At 38.6% G+C, this 23,769-nt stretch overlaps 1 protein-coding gene across 5 annotated transcripts in view; it reads left to right on the top strand.

Moving 5' to 3' along the window:
• Positions 1 to 2,798: 2,798 nt before the first annotated feature.
• The window catches only part of LOC150102045 (small integral membrane protein 14), an 81,740-nt gene continuing 60,769 nt past the window's right edge, over positions 2,799 to 23,769 (top strand). Inside the window, exon 1 of one of the 5 annotated variants that reach the window (XM_090400061.1) lies at positions 2,799 to 3,062. The gene's annotated coding sequence lies outside the window, so the exon portion shown is untranslated. Of the gene's footprint in view, positions 3,063 to 3,195; positions 3,222 to 12,537; positions 12,608 to 23,769 lie in introns of those variants that run through there. The other 4 variants (XM_090400060.1, XM_090400064.1, XM_090400062.1 and 1 more) reach the window with 4 other exon arrangements.

Below are 23,769 nucleotides of genomic sequence, written 5' to 3'. Positions count from 1 at the left end.
GAGCCCCGCAGGACAAATCAACCTTAAACTCCTTAAACAGACAGGTTCGAGAAGCCCTTCAGACGCACAGCAATTCCAAATTTGAATCCAAACTCATGGAAATCAACTCAGAAGATAACTCCATGTGGAAGTTTGTAAAATCTCTTTGTACCAAAAGACAACCACTTCCCCCTTTGAAGACCAATCTTGGATTGCACACTCAGATGAAGAAAAAGTAGAAGCCTTAATTGACAATCTGGAAAATCAATGCACCCCATCTTATGCAAACTTAAATATCAATCTTATTTACAAAGTTCATCGTAAAGTTAGAAATGCACTAAGACAGCCTAAGGATGATTCAGAAACCATCAACCCCACATCTCCAACAGAATTAATAAATATTATTTCCCAGCTGAAGAATAAAAAGGCTCCTGGCCCTGACGGCATTACCAATAGAATAATAAAGCTACTCCGACGGAAAGCCATAATTCATCTAGTTAATATTACCAATTCCATTTTAAGATTCCATTTTAACTTTCCCACAAATTGGAAAATCGCGGACGTTATACCGCTGAAAAAGCCTGGTATTAACCCACAACTTCCCTAAAGCTACAGGCCCATCAGTCTTCTTTCCTGTCTTGACAAAGTAATAGAAAAGGTCATCCTATCAAGATTACAATCAGCAGTGGACAAACAGAAAATAATCCCAAATGAGCAATTTGGGTTTCACAAAGTCACAGCACAGTGTAGCAAATTCACCAACTAACAGAACATATCACTCATGGTTTTAACTGGCACCTTCACACTGCTGCTGTATTTTTGGATGTTGCCAAGGCCTTTGATAAGGTCTGGCATCAAGGCCTTATCTTCAAACTAATTGAAAACAATATTCCAATTAAACTAGTGAAACTGATATATTCATATCTTAATGAAAGATACATGCAAGTAAAACTCAATGGAATTGTTTCATCATCGCGCAAAATTCTGGCGGGAGTACCTCGGGGCTCTCTTCTGGCCCCAATACTTTTCACAACTTACATGGCAGATATTCCTCTCAATTCAAGAACAACTACTACGGCCCTTTATGCCGACGACACCGCTATTCTAGCTAGATCTCCCAGCCCTCGCCTAGCGATCACTAGACTCCAAGGAAGTATCAATGAGCTAGCAAACTGGTTCACCAACTGGAGGATTCAAGTGAACCCCCTCAAAAGCTCAGCCATGTTGTTTTCAAGAAGAAAGGTCTGCATTAAAGAAGACATCCTGCTCTCTGGTCATAAGATTCCATGGCAATCAGAGACTAAATATCGTGGGGTATTAATGGATAAAAAACTCCTTTTTAACAAGCACATCAATCTCATTGGCTCCAAATCTTCCAAAGTAATAGCACAGCTCTACTCATTGATCAACCGCAAGAGCAAATCGAACCTACACAATAAATTGCTTCTTTACCGGATGGTAATACGTCCAGTCATAACCTACGCCTCACCAGCATGGAGTCACACTTCAAGATCAAACATTTCAAAATTGCAGAGAATCCAAAATAAATTCCTTAGGATGATCCTGGATGCACCGTGGTTCATCAGAAATTCACAGATTCACCAATAAACTGGCATTCCATACATCTCCTCCTTTCTTCGTAATCTTGTAGAAAAATTATTCGTGAAGTCAAGTTCACATTCAAACCCACCAATCGTACAAGCTGTCAATTACAATGAGACTGATTACTACAAACACAAAAGACCGAAGGCTATTCTTCTCTCAACTGATCATAACTAACACAACTGCCCTCAGAGGGAAAGGTAAATTGCTCACAAATCTCCCATTCCCAAACAACTCTCATTACAGATAAAGGGGAATATGAAAAGCACTAGTGCTTCACCCATCCTGTCAGTAATGTTAATGGTTAAAAAATAAAATAAATAAATCCTTGGTATTTAGGGTCTAGCTACTTACTGAGGAGACCTCAAAAAAGGCTGAAACCGGTGAGATTGCTAATATGAGTTCGCTCTCTTAAGGTTTTTGCCTTAAGGGAGTAATTTGAGTCTCCAGGGAAAGTTTTTTCCAGCACAGCCCAGTGAGGTGCTTTGTCAGTGAATGCTTTTCTTCGGAATAAGAGCGGTTCTGCTCGGTGGTGGTGATGGTGGGTGGAAGGCCATCACTGAGTGGAGCCAACGCTGAGATGGACGGTCTTTCTCCCACTATTGAGTGGTCTAGGGATTGTCCGAATTTTTAGAGATGGCTTTATTTATTAAAAAAGGTTGAAATCGGTTTGTGTAGTGACCCCCCAACCCATAATGTATAACAGTATACATCTCTTAGTGAGATGTGTTTTACATTATGGGAAATACTAAGAATAGTGATCAGAACTTTAACCACCTTTACAACGAGTTGCCCTGGTGTTGCACTACCTTTAGACTTGAACTACGTTCAGGCGCAAACTTAAATATTTTGCTTACTTAGGAGAAGGAGAAAAAAAAACAAGTTTATAAAATTACTTGGTATCCTTAATATATATTATCCTCAAGGTAAAAAACTTTTCGCACACGTATATATATATATATATATATATATATATATATATATATATATATATATATATATATATATATATATATAGTTTGAATTAGGCGAATTCAAATTAGTGAATTTATATTAGGTGAACTAGTTTGTTTATTTATTCTCTGATGCATTCATTTCCTGAATTGTCAAGATTTTTTGACCATTTATATTGAAATAAACATTACTTATTGCCATCTGTTGGTAATATTTTAAGGCGGAAGTAGAAGAAATCCGGGTTCTCTTCGAATCTGACGTGTACTATCGTTTGAGGTGGTGCTTGTTTATTTTTGATTCGCTGCAAGAGATTTTGTAAACTTGTGCTTTACTGGTACGAAGTATTGGATGATTGGTCGCAGAATGCCATATTAGCATATGTTTATTATTTTATTCTTGTGCTGTCTGACGTTTAACTGATTCCGTTGACTCTAAACAAAACTATTTCAATCTGAGCTTTATCAGCATTTGAAGACTTTCACTCCATATCTTATCTTTTTTTTCTGGTTTTAGTTGCATTAATTTGTGTAAGTAAGCTCTTGTTTATCTTCTAAGCCAGTAAGCAAAACATAAATCGAACTATTTAGAGCAATATCTAAAATTATTACCCTTATTGAATAGATAAGATTTAAGTTGTAGAAACGTTTTTAAAATGAATTGACGATGTTTGAGACTTTAATTAAAAGGCAAGTTATCACTGTTGGGCTCTTGCAAGTATAAATTTTTAATGTTTGAAATAATTTTAGCGAAGCAATATTATTGTTGGTAGTGTTTGGCATTCGCGATTATATGTTGAATTATATCTTTCGACTTCCTCTACATTTTTGTATACGTCATTAAACGATGCTTTGAAAACCATATGTATTGCACTATTCAAGTTGTCAGTTTTTGCGTTCGAGAAATTCGGCACTGCTGCTTTAAATTAGGTAGCATGTTCTTTAAGCGGCCTTTAAAATAATGAATATAGTTAGAATCGTATGCTGGAGTGTAATAGCTGAACTTTCAGTTGTTATTTCTTGAAACCCGTAGCACCATAATATGAATCATTTTGCCCGACGCGTAAACTTGTTATAACAACGTGATAGCAGGATAGATTTATTGAAATTTGCGATCAGAGCTACATTTCCGAGGGACATCTCAATTTTGCTTTTAATCGGATCAATTTTGGTACACTGATTCGAAATAGTACATAATTATGTGTCATTGCATGACCCATCATAGGAGGTAAAATTTTCTATAGATCAGATCATATTTTGCTTTCATTAATTTACTATTAGGGCACTCATTGCCTATTCTTTCAGTACATTCCACTCATTCACCAACTTCGCCTCATTATCGTAGATCTGCTAAAACAAATATTCCTATTCACAAGGCTTTGCAGTTTACATCCTCTCAATCTGTCCTCGTACTCCACTGACCACCTTTGTGAATCTTTCCAGCATACCCTCGTCACCATGAAAAGCCAGCAAACAAGTCTGTGCACTATAATCCATATGAGGCCTGATTCATGCCTTATATGGATCAAAATCTTTATTTCTGCATGTTAGGGTTCTCTATATCATTGTCATTATCTGATGTGGCATCTTCAAAATTGTGCAACTTGTAGCCCCTGAATTTTAGGTCCTTGTCCACCACCACTCCTGGATCTCTCATCTCCTCTAACTCCTTTAAAGTTTTCCCACGAAATGGATACTTTGTACCCCATCGTTGCTTACCAGATTTCAAAACCTTATTCTTTGCAACATTGAGCTGACATTTCCACTTACCTGCTATTCATGCAATCTATTCAAGTCCTCCTGTGAGGCCATAACATCTGCTTGACTCTGCATTGCTCTCCCTAATTTTGAATCAAGTGTAAATCACTAGTTAAACCCATCCTGATATCATTAAAATAAAAACTGAACAACAATGATCCTAAAATTGACCACTGCAGCACACCACTAGTGACCTTTCTCTTTTGGGATACTGCACCTCCATATACAATTTTCTTATACCTTTCTGACAGCTAGTCACAGATCCAACTCAGAAGTCTGCTATCCAATCCCATCTGTTTCAATTTATTTAACAGCTTGTATCAGTTTATCAAAATCTTTCACGAAATCCAAGTACACCACTGTATATGCATTTCCCATGTTCAAGGTATTTGTCATGTTGTTATAGCATATGAGTTAGTAAAACATCTTCTTTTAACAAACCCGAGCTGATAACCTGCTGTTATCAACCCATTTCTGTATCCTACTTCTCACCAATCTCTCTCTCTCTCTAGTACCTTAACCACAAATCCAGATATACAGATTGGCCTATAAATTGTAGCCACAGCCTTATCACCACCTTTATGTTTTTATTTTATTTTTTTTATGTTGAGCCCATACATGAGAGGTTGGTTGATCAACCTATAGTATGTTAGTACCGTGTATGGGAGGTGGGTCGGGAAAGAGGGCACTTTTTAACATTTGAGATGAATGACTGTATATCGTATTCTCTGGGGAACACAAAAGGGTAATACTGTTCCACAGTACAGTAGTTGCAGGGATGAAGGAGGAGGAGAAAAAACTTGTTCTATGGGTTTCAAGGTGCACTGTGAAGGGATGTTGAGCAGCAGCTGCATGTATTCCAACTAGCTTAGTACTAAATGGGGGAATTATTGATGCTCTTTCAGATGAACATTTTCCATAGAAATATTTGTAGAATACACATGGTGCAGAGACCGATCTCTGTGTGAAAGTGGGGGAAACGAGTTGGTAAGAGATGGGTCATTAATAAGTCTGATTGCTCTCCTCTGTATTGAATTGAGCATTTTGAGGGAGCTTTTTGGGGACCCCACATCTACGTGAGAGCAGTACTCGATGGTTGGGTGAATTTGTGATTTGTATAAGGTTAACAGCTGTTCAGGAGTGAAGTAACATCTTGAGTGAAAGAGAAATCCTAGTTTTTTAGAGGCTGACGATACAGTGGTTGTTGTGTTTATGCCAAGAGAGGCTTAATATCAGGGTAATTCCAAGAAGGGAAATCTCAAATTGTCTGAAAATTTGGGTGTTGTCAAAAATAATACTGGGAGAAAATGGTTCTTTTTTTTATGACAAATAAGACAGTACTGGGTCTTATTAGCATTGAAATTGACTAAGTTATCTGAACCCCATTGGAGGATGACTTGGAGATCAGAATTGAGGTCAGTGGTGGTTGATGTTCTGTAGGTTGAGATGAGGAGTAAGGTTGTGTGGAGTAAGATTTATCGTAAGAAAGGGAGGAGTGCAATATGCTGTCATCTGCAAATCTGTGTATTGGGTTGGAAGTAAGTTGAAGTAGGTCATTGATATATATAGTAGGAAGAGGGTTGGTGAGAGGACAGAACCTTGTGGAACCCTGGCATTAGTTGAATGGTGAGAGAATAAGGAACCATCCACCACCGTGTCCAGACAGAAAGCTGGCAATTCAACTACAGAGGTCTTGAGATAGACCAATTGATGGCAGCTTGCTTAGTAAGCCCTTGTGCCAGACCTGGTCAAATGCCTTGGAGATATCAAGTGCAACTGCTTGTCACCAACCTTCTCCATGGCATTTGTCCAGAGGTGGGTGACGTGTGATCAGATCTCCTGTCGATCAGCAGCAGCAACGGAATCCATACTGGCAGTCGTTTGTTAGATGGTAGCTTCAAGGTAGTGTAGGAGTTGATGATTTTTTTCATTACTTTGGACAGGACTGAGGTGAGTGAGATGAGGCAGTAGTTGGACAGCAGTGACTTGTTTCCCTTCTTGGGAATGGGTTGAATATAGGCCAATTTCCAGGTTGTGGGATAGATACCAGTGAAGTAAGACAGTATATATAGGCAACATAGGACAGGAGTCGGTTCAGGTGCACAAACCTTCAGGACAATTGGAGGAATGCCATCAGGGCCAGGAGACTTTTCTGTCTAATTTGGATAGTATTTCACTGATTGTTTCTGGCAAGAGGATATAGTGGGCATCTGGAATGGTTGGGGGACATTTGACATTGTCAGTTGTGCATGCATTGAAAGCAAAGTGAGGCCAGCAGTGGCTTTTTCTGGTGATGATGCAGTGGAGCCATTGATATATAGTAGGAAGGTTGGTGTGAGGACAGAACCTTGTGAAATCCCAGCATTAGTTGAATGGTGAGAGGATAAGGAACCATTCACCACCATACATAGTGTGTGCATCCAGACAAAGCTGGCAATCCAATTACAGAGGTCTCGAGATAGACCAAACAATGACAGTTTGCTTAGTAAGCCATTGTGACAACCTGGTCAAACGTCTTGGAGATATCAAGTGCAACCGCTTGCAGCAGTGGAACAATTTTACTTTCTTTCCTCTCTTGGAACCTGCTATTGTAACTTATTAAACAGGCATGCCAATTCCCTGGAACATTACCTTAAGATGCATGGTGAACTGTCATCAAATTGTATCGCTTTATTGACATGAAGGTTATGTATTTTCTCGCATACTTCCTGCTCACCCACAATTTAGCCATCCTCTCATATGTCCTCGATATTTAAGTTCCTCATTATTTCACTCTGATGAGAATGAAACTCTCTTATAAATTGATCACTGAATACATCAACGTCTTCTGCGGCAGTTACCATTCTACCATTTCATCCATCAACATCATCTTACCATAATCATTCTTCTACTTGCCACATATCTAAAAACTCTAGGGTTTTTCTTTGCCCAATTTGCCAATTTCTGCTCATACTGCACTTTTGTTTTGGTAAATTAATAAATAAAATGGTAAATTATAACCCAACAAAGAGGATAAAGGACAAAACAGAAAAACTATTAAAGTCCGTCACTTCTTGGCCACCAGACACAGTTAAAAAACTCAAACCCCACTACGCCCGCCCCCCCCAGAATATATGGGGTTCCGAAAATACACAAACAAAATGTGCCCCTTCGACCAATAGTGGAAGGAATAGACAGTCCCAATTACCACCTAGCCAAGAAATTAGCGACAACACTCAAGGAGTTGGTAGGTCATTCCCCCTCCTACGTAAAAAACCACACAACACTTTATAAACATAATCAAAAACATAACACTCGACAAAGACGACCTATTAGTCAGTTTTGACGTTTCTGCCCTTTTCACTAATGTCCCCATCAATGACACAATTCTCCTACTACAGAACAAATTTCCGCCCGACATTACGGCCCTCTTTGCCCACGTACTAAAGTCCGGTTACTTCGTGTGGCAAAACAAATTCTACCTACAAAAGGAAGGTACGGCCATGGGCTCACCATTATCCCCCCAATCGCGAACTTCTACATGGAAACCTTTGAGCAAAGGGCTCTTGATTCCGCCACGCTTCGACCGACAATCTGGCTCAGATACGTTGACGACGTGTTCGCGATCTGGCCGCACGGTCGACAAACGCTAAACACATTCCTCAGCCACCTAAACAAACAACACGAACGCATACAATTTACCATCGAAATCGAAAACCAAAATTCGCTCCCGTTCCTAGACACACTAGTTACACGTCTTCCTTCAGGCAATCTATCCTTCACGGTCTACCGAAAACCGACACACGGGCCAATACATACATGCGAATTCATATCACCACCCAGCACAAAAATATGGAGTCATAAACACCCTTAAAAACAGAGCCACAACTATTTGCTCTAACCAGCAGGCCCTGAAACAAGAACTAAAAATCATTAGTGACACATTCATAAACAATGGCTATAACAAAAATACTGTCAATAAAATACTCTATAAAACCACAACAAAAACGAATCTAGATTACAGTAAAACCATAGCCATCCCATACATTAAAGGGTTATCAGAAAAAATCAACAGAATCCTACAACATTATAACTTTAATGCCACCTTTAAACCACCCACTAAACTTAAAACCATATTCAGCTCCTCTAAAGACCCTCTCCTCCCATTAGCACATTCTGGAGTCTATTGCATCCGCTGCACCTGTAACTTACCGTACATTGGTGAAACAGGACGGACAATCCCTATACGCAAAAAAGAACACATTAGACACATTAAATATAACCATTATGGTGAAGCAGGCCTCTCAGACCACGCACTCAACACCTTACACCAAATCAACTGGAAAAGCACCTGCTCGTTACACCGCACAAAAACATGGTACGAAAGAAAATTTAAAGAATCCTGCGAAATCCTGATAAACCACCCAAATATCAACAATAAAGATGGTATGAAAATTCCAAGGATCTGGATGGCACACATTCAGCCAACCTAATTTGAAAGATTCAACATAAGTCAGGACTCTAGCCAATCTGCTATTATTAGAAACCATTCCACTCCAACTGGCTGGAATGATGTTAATATATGTATATAGTAGACAACACAAATAATAGGACTTTAGCATTGATGTATAATTTTCTTTTTTTTTTCCACCAGAGGTCAGGCCAACAGTTGTGGTAGCGGTTAGTCAGTGGCTTTAACGAACCAGTATGATTGTAGTATAGCTTGTTTCCTGTGTATATTTGTACGCTCCAGAAGATGACCTTGACATAAAGGTCGAAACGTCGAATTGTAAAATTTTAGTAATAGTAAACTAAAGTTTTTATTCAAACACGGTAGTTGTCTCCATAATTTCCAAAAATGCAAAAATGCACTTTTGTTTTCTTTACTGAGTCATTCTCCTGGCTTGTTCTTTATACTCTTCATGTAACTGATTATTACCATTATTCACTGTTTCACTGTATAATAGATATGTGCATGCAGACACTACACTAACTATTGACATACTTCCTTTTCATTAGTTTCCTCAATAGTGACTTATTGGGCTAAATTGAGTCTCCCTGGCTGTTAGGCTGAAAGACAAAGGATGAAAGCTTCTCAAATTTTGGGCAGTTTCATGCAACCTAATTTGCTGAGGTTAGGGTAGTTTAAGCACTTCTACTTAAGGCAGAAGCAAGGAAAAGTCGTATTTATATTTGCTGCGATGGAATAAAGTGACTTTCTTCCAGCATATTCTATGACAGGTGTCCAAAGCATGATCAGCAATTTCTGAGTTGCCATAGTGATGGAAACAGATATAGTCCTTATACCAACAATTTTGATGTTGCTGTCCTGCCTGTTTGGCCATAGTAGAATAGTTTACAACTACAGGGGACCTGATAAACACCTGGCAGGTCTAGGGAGTGACTGGTCTTTGGTAGAATGGATAAGGGATGCTAATTTTTTTTATGGCCTAAGCCATTGAAAGGTTGTATTTTTTAAAGATTTTTGTTAGTGTTTTGGATGTGCCTTGGATATATGGAATAGTGATAGCTTTGGTGTAGTGTGTGTTCTCGGAGAAGAGAGAGGGTATGTGGGTTTGGGGTTTTAATATTTTTTGGATATGGTAGGAATTGTGGGCATTAGCTAAGAAGGTTTTGTGAAGGTCCAGTTCAGTGGAGAGGGTGCTGTTATCTAAACTAATTAATTTAGCCCTTTTATGTAATGTTTTAATAATTCCATATTGTTGAGGGGGGGTGACTCTTTGTTAATGTATCTACCAGTGTGTGTGTGTGGTGGTGGTGGGGAGAATGGGTTTTCTGTAAACAGATAATGCCACAGTTCCATAAGACTGGCATGTAATTAGGAAGGGAAGACTGTTTGTCATTCTTTTTCTAATGTGAAATGGATGTTGATTGTTTAGGTGTGTTAAAAAAATATGTTGAGATCATCCAGGCCATGCAACTAAATGGAGAACACATCAACAAAGTGTAGCCAAACAGTAGGTCTATATGGAGCAGAGTTTAGAGCTTTCTCTTCAAACGTTTCAATGAAGAAATTAGCTGGAAGGGGGGGGGGGTGTAAGCAGAGAGCCCATGGCTTCCCTCTATCTGTTTGTAGAATTGTCCTTGCCAAACAAAATAGCCAGAGTTCATAATGAACTTAAACAAGGCGAAAATACTGGGAGGAAATTCAGTTTTGAATAAGGTCTGTGTCTAAGTGGGCACTTGTGAATAGAGAGGAGACAATGAAACTGACCATAATGTCAGTGTGTGGTTTTCTATTCCGACTTTAAAGTGGGTTCTATTTATGTGTGAAGGAGTCAACACTCCTTCACACATAATTTATCACTTAGGCTAAATGTTTGGCTAATTTGTATGTGGGTGAATCAATGGGCATAATGGCTGTTCTGTTTATGAATTTTAGGTAGTGTGTGTGTGTGTGTATATATATATATTAAAGATACCAGCAATTTTATAAACTTGGTTTTTAATCCTTTTTCCCAAGTAAGCAAACGAAAGTCAAGTTTGCACCTGAAGTATTTCATGTCTGAGGCAAATCGTGGTAAAGGTGGAGTAAGCCCTGATCACTTTCCTTAGTATCTCCCATAATGCAAAGCTCCTCCTTGCAGACATGTATGATGTTATGCATTAAGGGAAGGGCCACTAACCAGACCGGTTTCGACCTTTATTGAATGTTCAAGTACAGGTCAAACTCCAAAAACTCAGCATTGTTCTCCTCAGTAACAAGCTCAACCTGCCACTGAGAAGAACTATCAGCGTTGGCTCTACCTGTATACCACCAAGCAGAGCCACTCATTTGCTCATATGTCATCTGAGGGGTAACAGCAACAGCCGTGCCTCGGTTATCTTCATGGGCTAGAGCATTGCCATTCATTATCCCCCACCCAGGACCTGGGTGACAGCAACAGCCAAGCTTCCAACTGGTTTCGACCTTTATTGAGGTCTCGTAAGTGGGAACCAGACCCTGAGATGCCAAGGTTGAAGTAATGCAGAACTTATAAATTTTACCTATATAAGTTGCCACAAGGTTGCTTTGACCTTATTAAATAAAAATCTCAGGATGAGAGAAAGATGTAGAAAGTTTTTTACCTTGGGCATACTATATGTTAAAGATACCAAGCAATTTTATAAACTTGGTTTTAATCCTTTTCCCAAGTAAGCAAACAAACAGGTATGTCAAGTTTGCACCTGAAATATCAGAGCTTACTCCACCTTTACCACAAGTTGCCTCAGACTTGAAAATACTATAGGCACAAACTTGACTTACCTGTTTGTTTGCTTGCTTGGGAAAAAGGATTAAAACCAAGTTTATAAAATTGCTTGGGTATACTAAGGTATAGTATACCTTAGTATACCCAAGATAAAAAACTTTCTGTGTGTGTGTGTGTGTGTGTGTGTGTGTATGTATATATACACATACACTGCCTAAAATACCTAAAAAATAACTTAATTTTACTTAATTATATATATATCGGTGGGTTGGAATTATATAATTTTAGTTTATTAGTAGCTTCAGGAGGTCACCTTTTTAAGGAGTCTGTGAGGTGATCTGATGGCAGTTTGACTTTGCCGAAATATTGGAAGTATTTTCATTAGAAAAATATTGGAAAAAATTTTCAAATATTAGCTAAAATTTATTTTTGCTGATATTTATCTATGTTGTAATTTCCTTGAAAAATACAGCTAGTATGTACTATTCTTTTTGAGTCTATCCGAATCAACATGTTAATCAGATGGACCTAAAAAGAACAAATTAACCTGAGACTGGAAACCTGAATACAAAACAAGCAGTTGGTAGACCAAAAAAGTGATACTCTCTGTATTGAAGATGTAACAAGCTGAAGTCTTAAAGCAGGAAGAAGATATAATATAGAAACTTTGCCCATCTGTCCAGTTTATTCAAATTCATTCAATTTTATTTTAGTTAATATTAATCTGAGTTGTAATTTAGTTAAAAAAAAAAAAAAAAAAAGTTATGAATAGCTAAAGTATAAGCCTCTTCAGTAGAGCACGTAGTAGACTCATGCATTTATAGGTTTTAATTGATATTCTTCAGTAAAACGTTTTGTTTTTTTACTCTATGGAATTTTATTTTGTTTACTATTTTTCTTAATGTTTTTGTTTTGAATGTTGTATCTATTTGTTCTGTTTCTGATGCTCTATTTCATGTTTCATATGCATGCATCAACATTGATTGGACTGTTGATGTATATATTCTTACTTTTGTTTCTTTTGTTAATCTTTATTTTTCCATATAATTGAATTTAGACATACTGATTTTGGGAATTATTCTTTTACTTCATCCTGGTTATATTTTCACTGTGCACAGTTATTCATAGGTATTTAAATTTCATTTCTTGTTTCATTATTTTTCTATTTAGATCTAATTTACATTTGATTGGTTCTTTTTTTAGTTACTATTGTTTTTGATTTCTCTAATCAAAAACAATGTTGTGGCCTTGCAAGAAGACTTGAATAAATTGAGTGATTGGGCAAGCAAATGGGGATGCGAGTTCAATGTTGCAAAATGTAAGGTTTTAAAATTTGGAAAACAAAGATGGGATGCAGAATTTATGCTTGGTGAGAATATATTGTTGGAAGTAGAGGAAATAAGAGATCTGGGAATGATAGTGGATAAGGATCTAAAATTTAGGGGACACATCGCCAAAATTGTGAAGACAACACAAAGACTTCTGGGAATGATGAGGAAGACACTGACGTGTAGAAGTAGGGAGATTCTTGTTCCATTGTATAAGGCTTTGATTAGGCCACACATGGACTATTGTGCCCAGATTTGGTCACCTGGTTTTCAGAAGGATGAAGAGATGTTGGAAAGGGTGCAAAGGCGACTGACTAAGGTAGTTTCTGACCTCTGGAATGTCGAGTATGAGGAAAGATTGAAAAGATGTAATTTGCAGAGTCTAGTGGAGAGAAGGAAGAGGGGAGATATGATAGAGACCTACAAGTTGGTAAGGGGTTGTTATAGGATCAATGGTGGAGAAGTTCTACAGAGAATAGTGGGAGATCAGGGGAGAACCAGAGGTCATACCTGGAAACTGTATAAAGAGGGTGTGAGTAGGGGAGTGAGAGGCAGGTTTTTTTCGTGCAGAGTTGTGAATGATTGGAATGCCTTGCCTGAGAGTGTGGTGTCTGCAAGGAGTTTGAATGTGTTTAAGACCCGGTATGATGAGATGTGTGTGAGATAAAAGGACCTCCTAGATGAGTCTTTGACTCCATGAGGTCTTGTTTTAATAATAATAATAATAATAATGTTTGCATGTTAAAACTGCTGTATATCTATTAGTTTGAATAATTGCTTTTGGCGATCTTCATTTTCTGTACATGCAGAAAATTGTCTGTGATTTTGTTAAACATGACTTAATTTGACTTTTTTGTTATTTTGTCTGTGATTTTGTTAAACATGACTTAATCCAACCGTCTGATCACTTTATAGGGATTTTTTGTGTATCTATGTTCTGATATCTTATTATACGTTCATTTTGATGATTTGCAGTGGTATCTTTCTTAATGCTAGTACTTTGATGATCCTGTAATCTGATTGTCAAAAGCCTTCTCTAAGTCTGAAACAGATAAATATTGATTTGTTAAATTCTATTGCTTTTTCTGCTATTTACTTTATATAGCAAATATAGCATTAGTACATGATCTTCCCTTACAGAATTCTTGTTCATTATTTTTAGGTGGTGCACAGTAAGTTCATTCCGCGATAGTTTTTGGGTTCAGATTTTGTTTCCTTTTTAAATATTGGTATTGTAAAATTTATTCTCCATTCATTGGGAATCTGTCTTCTCAGAGATTATTATTATATCATACCTCCAGGGAGTCCAAAGACTCCTCGAGGGAGTGCATCAACTCTCCAACTCTGCGTCTCACTACTCAAGCAAACTTCATCATCTAACACCAACGCCATCTACCACTACTAGTGCTTTCACAGACAATCACAAGCATCCATGCCCACGATGGGATTCGAACCTGCAACTTTTTGACTGGAGAGCAGATACGCAAACCACTCGGCCAACCAGGCCGACAGATGTTTAATTAAATCTCTCATGTTTTCAGTCATTTCTTTGCCTCCATATTTTAGCATTTCGTTATAAATTCCATCAGTTCCAGATGATTTCCTATTTCTCAATTTTGAGATGACTGATTCTATTAAATTATTTCTTCTTGTTTCATTTGTGTTTTCTGGCTTTGGTATTTCAGACATTTTTATTTCTTTTTCGCCTTCATATAATTTGGTAATATAGTTTTCCCTATTGTTCTTTTTCTATGATTGGTATGTTTATGTATTCACAAATTTCTATGATTTCGGATCATTCTCTATACTTGTTTCTGTGCTCCATAAAAGCAACTTCTGGTTGTTTTAGAATAGCCTTTTCAATATTTTCAGTACAAGTCTCTGATCAGACCACACTTGGACTATTGTTCTCAGATTTGGTCCCCAGGATTTGAACGGGATAAATTAACTGTGGAAAGGATACAAAGACGGATGACAAAGATGGTTTCAGGACTGTACAAGGATAGTTATGAGGATCGGCTGAGAGAATGTGGACTGCAGAGTTTGGTGGATAGAAGAAGGAGAGGTGATATGATTGAGACTTTTAAACTGTTGAGAGGTGGTTACAGGGTTGACACTGGGGAGTTCTTTCGCTTGGTTGATCAGCGGGAAGGAGTGATGACAAGAGGCCATCCCTGGAAGTTACGAAAGGAAACTGTGAGCAAGAGGGTAAGGAGTGGTTTCTTTGTGTGGAGGGTGGTTGAGCCGTGGAATGCATTGCCTGATGGAGTGGTGGGAGCGAGAACGGTCAGTGAGTTTAAAGAGTGGTATGATGGACTTTGTGTTTCTCAGGGGGGGACCTACCCTCAGTGAGTCTTGACAGACTTTATGTCTTAGGAAGGACCTCCCTCGATGAGTCTTTTGACTCCTTGGAGGCCTGAATAATAATAATAATAATAATATTTTTGTTTTGTTATTTATTTCATTTCTTATTCTTTTATATTCCTCAATATGAAGAATAAATATGGCTTCAATATGGCTGTATTAGATTTATCTTGTAAATGTTTATTAAATGCCATTTTTGGATTCTGATAGTGCTTTTATTTCTTCAGTATAGCGGGAAGTCCATCTTATTTTTGTACCAGTGCTTCATATGCTGTTTAATGTTCATTTTGAATTTTTCCCAAAGAGAATCTATATCTTCATTACTGATAACATTTTTTTTTTTTTTAAATTGTTCTTTTAGTCTTTTTTTGGTAAAGTATACTTATATTGTCTTCTTGTAATATTCATCTTAAATTTATTTCCTTGTATTTCTTTATTTTGTTTTTTGTTCTATTTATATTTTGTTTGAATCTAAATTTTCCCATCAGTTATCCATGATCAGGAGGAAGAGGGATGATATGATAAGGGGTTATAGGATTAATGCTGAAGAGGTTGTTCATAAAAATGGTGGGAGATCAGAGGGAGAACAAGAGGTCATCCCTGGAGTAGCGTGTGAGCAAGGGAGTAAGAAGCAGGATTTTTTGCATGGAGAGTTGTGAATGATTGGAATGAATTGCCTGAGAGTGTGGTGTCTGTAGAAAATTTGAATGTGTTTAAGGTACAGTATGATGAGTTGTGTGTGTGTGATAGAAGAACCTCCTGGATGAGTCTTAGGATAATATTTATTTCATCTAGTTTTGCTATTTTATTTTTTATATAATCTATCATAGACATTTGTCCTCTTATTTCTCCACATTATTTTGAGATGGTTCTTCTGATTAAAGAAAGTGTTATTTATTTTCAATTCATTATCTGTGCAAAACTGATGCAATTTTATTCCATTTGAGTTTTGAGTTGCTTTATTGAGTCTTTGACGTGTCTGGCATTGAGTGACCATAAGGTCATGACTTGGGAGGTGGCTAAAGGAGTGGAATTTACAATTAAGACAGGGTACATGTGGAATTACCGGGCTGGTAAGTATGACAAGCTTAGGTGTGTGCTTGGCTCAGTGCCATGGCATGTAAAACTGCAAGGGCTGGATGTTGATAGTGCATGGGAGGTGGTTAAGAACTGTTTGCAGAAGGCAATGGTTGACTGTATACCAAGAGTCCGAATAATAAATCAAGTAGGGGTTAAATGGATGAATAACACTATTAAGCTTGAGCTGCAAAAAAGAAACAGTTGTGGAGGGAATTTAAGGAGAAAGGTGACCATCAGGTGCAGGAACAGTATAAAGCTCAGGCCAGGATGGTAACAAGGGTGGTAAGAAAAGCAAAAGCAGATTACGAAAGAAAATTGGCCATGCAGGCTAAAGAGAATTCCAAACAGTTTTTTCAATATGTTGCAAGTAAACGGAAAAATGCTCATGGTAGAATGATCTTAAAAAATGCTGAGGGTAGGGAGGTAACCGAATCAGTCGATATTGTGGAATTACTGAGCGAGCACTTTGCAAAAGTATATCATCCAGGTGGTGACTTTGCAGGAATGGAAGAACCAACAGCTTATACTGGAATTGTGATGAATGAAGTAGAGGTAACTAGTCTATTACAGAACCTCAATTCAATACATCTGTGGGATTGGATGGTATACTAGCTCGTGTCATACGTGAAGCAGCTAAAGAATTGTCCATGCCCTTGACCATTTTGTTTAATTTGAGCCTCGGGTCTTGATCAGTCCCAAGGGGGTGGAAAGAGGGGAAAATAGTTCCGCTGCACAAAGGTGGTTCCAAGGCTGCTGTTGAAAATTACCGGCCAATCAGCATAACAGGAATCATTATCAAGGTCTTAGAGAAAATAGTCAAGAGGAAAATACAAGATTGGATAGAAGAAAATTGGGGAAGAGGGCGCTAGTGGGTCAAGCGCTACGGACGTGTTTTGAAGAGCTCCTGATTCAGATAAGTTTTACTAGGAATAATTAAGTATATATGCGTAATTGTTTAAGTAAGAGCGGCTGTAAACGTTGTACGCTAAAGATATTATTAGTGTGGGGTTTTTTCTTGCTTAAACTAAATACGAAAACGTTAATATTAGACCTAGTAACCTGCAGAGGAAAAAAAAAAATGGCGGCGGCATTCCATGATTTTAATTTGGATTTCAGTCGGTTCGTTAAGTGTGAGGTCTGTTATATGTATTCCTTCGATTGCATAAATGATTTGTGGATGTTTAGTGCGGATGGAAGAAGGGTGTGTGCGAAATGTGACCTGAACGAGGAATTGATGAATGCGAATATGAAGTTGATGACAGAAAGTGCTAGTACCGATTGTGTCGCGAGTGCACGTTTGAAAGAGAAGGATGGTGAGAAAGACAGGCGAAAAAATGTTAAAAAATCAGGAAAAAAGAAAAAGCGATTTGACAACCGTAACGGATGTTAAAAGGGATGAAAGTGAGGCGGAAAGAAACGAAATTGAGAGAACGAATGAAAGTAGAAATGGCGTGATGCAGAAATCGCAAGTAAAAAAAATCGAAAGAATGAATGATAGCGAAAAAAGAATGACTGATGGTGAAAGTTGGACGCATGTTGGAACGAAAGTACTGAACCAAAGAAAGATGAATGACAGTAAAAGTGAGAAGAATGATAGTGAAAGTTGGACGCATGTTAGTCCGAAAGTACGGAAACAAAGAAAGATATGCGAGAGTGAAAGTGAGAAGAGGGGGTCGAGAGTTAGAAAGTTAGAAAGATTTAATGATAGAGTGAATGTGTCGCGAGGTTCGGAAGGTGAATTGGATTGGATGAAGCAAGAAATGAAATGGATGCGGAATGAAATTAAGAGAATTCAGGTTGTTGTTGTTGTCTTGTCCTTTGAAGAGTCTTAGATGTTTCCGTGTGCTCCTTGTACTGCTTTGGCTATGTCTGTGATTTTGTTTGTATAGAGCTGTTGTTCAGGATTAGGATCTATTTCTTGCAAGGCTGCTGTAATTGCTGGACAGGTAAAGATGTGAGTGGGTGTCAGTTCAGTATTGGGGCAGTTGTTGCAGTTTCTATATGTTCTCGTATCATCTGTATTGATCTTCATTCCTCTATAATGTCCTGTTCGTAGTCTTGCTATCGTGGTGGAGGTCCTTCTGTCAGCATTGATCTCGGGAATTTGATGTTATACAGGGTGGACAGGGAGAATTCAGGTCAAAACCATTAAAATAAATCATGATGGCATGAAAGAGTTAACAAAAGATGAGCGAGTGGCGTTGTATGGCGACTCCATTATTAAAGGTGTGCTAGAGGATAAAATGCACAAGGTATGTTTTCCAGGTGGTAAAATGAGTAGAGTGATTGAGGTATTGAATATGAGGCGGGAACGAGCAAAAGAGTTAATTGTATTAATTAGTACAAATGATTTGAGAGAGAATAAAGAGCATGTCAAAATGAATGTCAGGAGACTGCTTGGAAAGATAAAGGAGAATAGTGTGACAGGAAGGGTGGTCAGTGTGTTGCCTAGGTATGATTGTGGTGAAATGAGGCGGAGAGCAAGGATTATGAATGATATTCTGGCTGAAATGTGTGAGGAGATGGGAGTACAGTTTGTTAATGTGTGGAATGAGTTTGAGGGACGAAGTGAGCTGTATGGGAGCGTTTGGACTGCATTTGAGTGGTTATGGTGTGAGTCGCTTGGAGAGACTGCTGCTGGAAAGTGGAGAAGTGAATAGAGAGAATGAATCAGATCGAGAGGGGAGTGATGTGGAAGAGCAGGAGAGTAAGACAGGAGAGATTGAAGGAGTGGAAATGAACGGGGAAGTGAGTGGTATGAGTATAGAAAATGAGAGAATGGGTGTGCAAGAGGAGCAGGGAAACCGGGAGGCTCAGGGTGAACAGGGATACACAGCATGAGAAAGGTGGATGCTCCAAGAGGAGGTGAGAGCATGTGTAGGCAGGAATGTAATGGGATGATCAGGGATCAAAAGGAAACAGATGGAATTGCAAAGGGTTCTAAAATGAAGAAGCAGAAAGGGAAATGGCCCCAGTCCAGCATGGAGAGATCACATCGAGTGAGTGGTATCAGTGGAACTAGCTGTAGATCCAGAAATGAGTTGTTGTGTTTGTATACCAATGCTAGAAGTATAAGAAACAAGGCGGATGAAATGGTTGCACTAATTGCGTCTGTGCACCCAGAGATTGTCGGAATAAGTGAGACATGGTTAGATGAGGATGACATCCTGACAGGAATAGAGATGGAAAGTTATGATGTGTTCCGTGAGGATAGAAGGGGTAAAAAGGGAGGGGGAGTGCTATTGATGATAGAGAAAGAGTTATGTCCATACAAGGTGGAGATGCAAGAGGGAAATGGGGCCAGTGGTTTTGAGGCAGTATGGTGTGAGATAGAGGTGAATAGAATCAAATACTTGGTGGGATGTTGTTATAGACCTGGTAATGTGAATGGTGGTGATAGTGAAATGTATAGTCAAATAAGCCAAGCAAATAAGGGTGATCATTATGGGTGATTTTAATTATGGCAATATAGACTGGAATGAAGAGACAGCAACTGGAAGTAAAGAAAATGAGTTTCTTGAGTTTTTGAGGGATAACTACCTCAGACAGTATGTAACAGAGGGCACAAGAGGATTGAGGGTCTTGGATTTGGTCATCTCATCGGAGGATGTAATTATCAATGAGGTATCAAATCATCCACCAATTGGTGAAAGTGACCATGAGGTGATTACTTGGGTAGTTGCCAGCAGTGCAAGAACCCCTGTGAAAAAAAAGGGTATATGTGGAACTACAAGGGGGGGTGATTATGAAGAGCTCAGGAGACAGCTTGCATGTGTAGCATGGAATGAAGAGTTAGCTGGAAAAGAGATCAATGCAGCTTGGGGGATTTTCAAAAAATATTTAGTGGATGCAATGTCTAAATGTATACCACGGGTGAGAAGGTTAAATAAGGTAGGTGTGAGATGGATGAATAAAGAGATTAAGCATGCAATACAGAGAAAAAGGGCATTGTGGAGGCAGCATAAGAGAAGTGGAAGTAACCAATTTCATGAGGTCTACAAAGACCAGGCAAGGAGGGTGACTTGGTTGGTAAGAGTAGCTAAAGAGAGGTACGAACAGCAGTTAGCTAATGAAGCTAAAAAGAATCCTAGGGAGTTCTTTCGATATGTAGCCAGCAAAAGAAAGAATGATTATGGAAGGATGACATTGATTGGAGGAAATGGTATAAAGACAGCTGTTGCAGAATGTGTGGTGGAGATACTTAATGAGCAGTTCATAAAGATCTTTCAATCTTGTGAATGTGACTTCATGGAGAGATTAAGAGCAGTTGATGATGGGGAGGAGAGACTGACTGTAAGTGAGCAAGAGGTGTTTGGGGAGTTGAGTAAACTAGATGTAATTAAGGCTGTGGGACTTGATAATATATCACCACGTATTCTGAAGGAATGTGCCAGAGAGTTGACACCTGCCTTGACATATTTTTTTAATACGAGTCTTGCACTTGGTCAAGTCCCTAAAGAGTGGAAGGAGGGCAAGATTGTGCCACTTCATAAAGGAGGTGATCGAACTCAAGCATCAAACTATAGGCCTATCTGTGTGTCATTGGTTGTGGTTAAGTTGTTGGAGAAGCTTGTGAGAACTAGGATCCAGAGTTGGGTTGACAACAATGGTATAATCTTTGATGGACAGCATGGATTTGCTAAAGGGAGGTCGTGTTTTAGTAATCTACTTACTTATTACAATAAAGTGACTGCTTCCTTGGACAGAGGAGAAGGATACACAGTAATATACTTGGATTTTGCAAAAGCTTTTGATAGAGTACCTCATGATAAGTTGACAGTCAAACTAGAGCAGATGGGGTTGGATATTAGATTAGTGCATTGGATTGGAGACTGGCTATCAGATAGGTATCAACAAGTTGTGTATGGGGGGTGCAATATCCAGGAAAAGGAAAGTCACTAGTGGAGTGCCTCAGGGGTCTGTTTTAGGGCCATTACTATTTAACTTGTATATTAATGATATTGGCGAAGATTTGGATGGAGATATTCAGTTGTTTGCAGATGATGCAAAGTTGGGACGAACCATAAAGACTAGTGAAGATGTTGTGACCTTGCAAGAAGACTTGAATAAATTGAGTGATTGGGCAAGCAAATGGGGATGTGAGTTCAATGTTGCAAAATGTAAGGTTTTAAAATTTGGAAAACAAAGATGGGATGCAGAATTTATGCTTGGTGAGAATATATTGTTGGAAGTAGAGGAAATAAGAGATCTGGGAGTGATAGTGGATAAGGATCTAAAATTTAGGGGACACATCGCCAAAATTGTGAAGACAACACAAAGACTTCTGGGAATGATGAGGAGGACACTGATGTGTAGAAGTAGGGAGATTCTTGTTCCATTGTTTAAGGCTTTGATTAGGCCACACATGGACTATTGTGCCCAGATTTGGTCACCTGGTTTTCAGAAGGATGAAGAGATGTTAGAAAGGGTTCAAAGGCGACTGACTAAGGTAGTTTCTGACCTCTGGAATGTCGAGTATGAGGAAAGATTGAAAAGATGTAATTTGCAGAGTCTAGTGGAGAGAAGGAAGAGGGGAGATATGATAGAGACCTACAAGTTGGTAAGGGGTTGTTATAAGATCAATGGTGGAGAAGTTCTACAGAGAATAGTGGGAGATCAGGGGAGAACCAGAGGTCATCCCTGGAAACCGTATAAAGAGGGTGTGAGTAGGGGAGTGAGAGGCAGGTTTTTTTCGTGCAGAGTTGTGAATGATTGGAATGCCTTGCCTGAGAGTGTGGTGTCTGCAAGGAGTTTGAATGTGTTTAAGATCCGGTATGATGAGATGTGTGTGAGATAAAAGGACCTCCTAGATGAGTCTTTGACTCCATGAGGTCTTGTTTAATAATAATAAAAATGGGATACTGTATCGGGGACAGCATGGTTTTGTGAAGGGTAGGTCATGCCTCAGTAACTTGCTCACGTATTATAACACAGTGACAGCTGAACTGGATAAGGGTAATGGGTTTACAGAGATTCTACTAGACCTTGCTAAGGCCTTTGACAGGATACCACATGGAATTCTAATCAGTAAATTGCAGCATATGGGGATGGACATAGGGTTGGTGAGATGGATAGGAGGGTGGTTGACGGAGAGATATCAGGGGGTGGTTTACTCAGGAGTAGAGTCCACAAGACGGCCTGTGACTAGTGGTGTGCCACAAGGATCTGTTCTTGGACCACTGCTGTTTAATTTGTTCATTAATGATATAGGAAACGATCTGAGAGGAACAGTTCATTTGTTTGCGGATGAAGCGAAGTTGGGTAGGGCAATAGTGAATGCAGATGACGTCAAAATTTTGCAGGATAATTTGTATAGATTGGAGGTCTGGGCTAAGGAGAATGGATGTCAATTTAATGTGGCAAAATGTAAGGTTATGCATTTTGGGGTGAAAAGATTGGCGGCAGTTTACTGCATTGGTGGAACTGTGCTCCAGGAAATTGATGAGGCATGAGATTTAGGAGTGTTGGTGGATAAGGAATTGAAATTTAGGGGACACATTGCAAAAGTGACCAAATCAGTTCATCAAATCACTTGGTTGCTGAAGAATATGTTGACAAGCAGGTTATTGTTCCTCTGTATCAAGCCTTGATAAGACCTCATCTCGACTACTGTGCCCATATTTGGTCACCAAGGTTTCTTCTTGATGGGGAGGAGGTGGAGAGGATCCAGAGGTGTGTGACCAAGATGATAGCAGGTCTATGGAATGAACCTTATGAGAACAGGTTGAGGATTTGTGGGTTGCAAAAATTGGTTGATAGGCGGAGGAGGGGAGATATGATTGAGACATTCAAATTACTGAAGGGTTTCTATAAAATTAATTCAGAAGATATTTTTGAGAACAGGGCTGGTTGTAGGAGGACTAGGGGACATCCATGGAAACTGGGCAAAAGTGTGGTTAGTAAAGGTGTTAGAGCTGGGTTCTTTACTTTTAGAGTAGTGAATGAGTGGAATGCGCTCCCTGAGTCTGTGGTGGATGCTGTGACAGTGAATGAGTTTAAGGCAAGGTATGATAGATACTGTATGAATGTCAAATAGTTGTGATGAATATGATTTGGGGCCTCCCTCGATGAGTCTAATGACTCCCTGGAGTTGCGCATAATAATAGTAATAATTACAGTTTCCAATCTTGCATTTTAGTCTTCTGCCAGTATTATTAATTCAGCTGATGATTTTTACACATTTCTGTAGAATTTCATTGAATTAATGTTTTCAGCTTTCTTTTTTCAGGGCTATAGGTGCTGTTATATTTAGAGCTTTATTTTGGAGTTTTATTATGTTCTTGGTATCCTTTCACATATGTATTTCCATTCTTTTCTTTCATTTTGAAAATCCTCATTATTATTCTTGCACCATCTTTAGCTCTCGTTTCCCTACTCCACTAAAAAGAAAATTATAGTATCATTATTTAATTTATACATTCTATTTTGTTTCTGATATGCAAGCTGTTTTTATATTTTGCTTATCCAGTTCAATTAATTATTGTTTTTGATTTAAGGAATGAATGTTTCAACTTCTGA

This window comes from Typopeltis vanoorti, chromosome 11 (assembly GCF_054136105.1).
Source record: "Typopeltis vanoorti isolate ZY-2024b chromosome 11, IOZ_Tvanoo_1.0, whole genome shotgun sequence".
Taxonomy (NCBI): domain Eukaryota; kingdom Metazoa; phylum Arthropoda; class Arachnida; order Uropygi; family Thelyphonidae; genus Typopeltis; species Typopeltis vanoorti.
The sequence above is the reverse complement of the archived record's forward strand: the minus strand, read 5'-3'. Positions and strand labels throughout refer to the sequence as shown.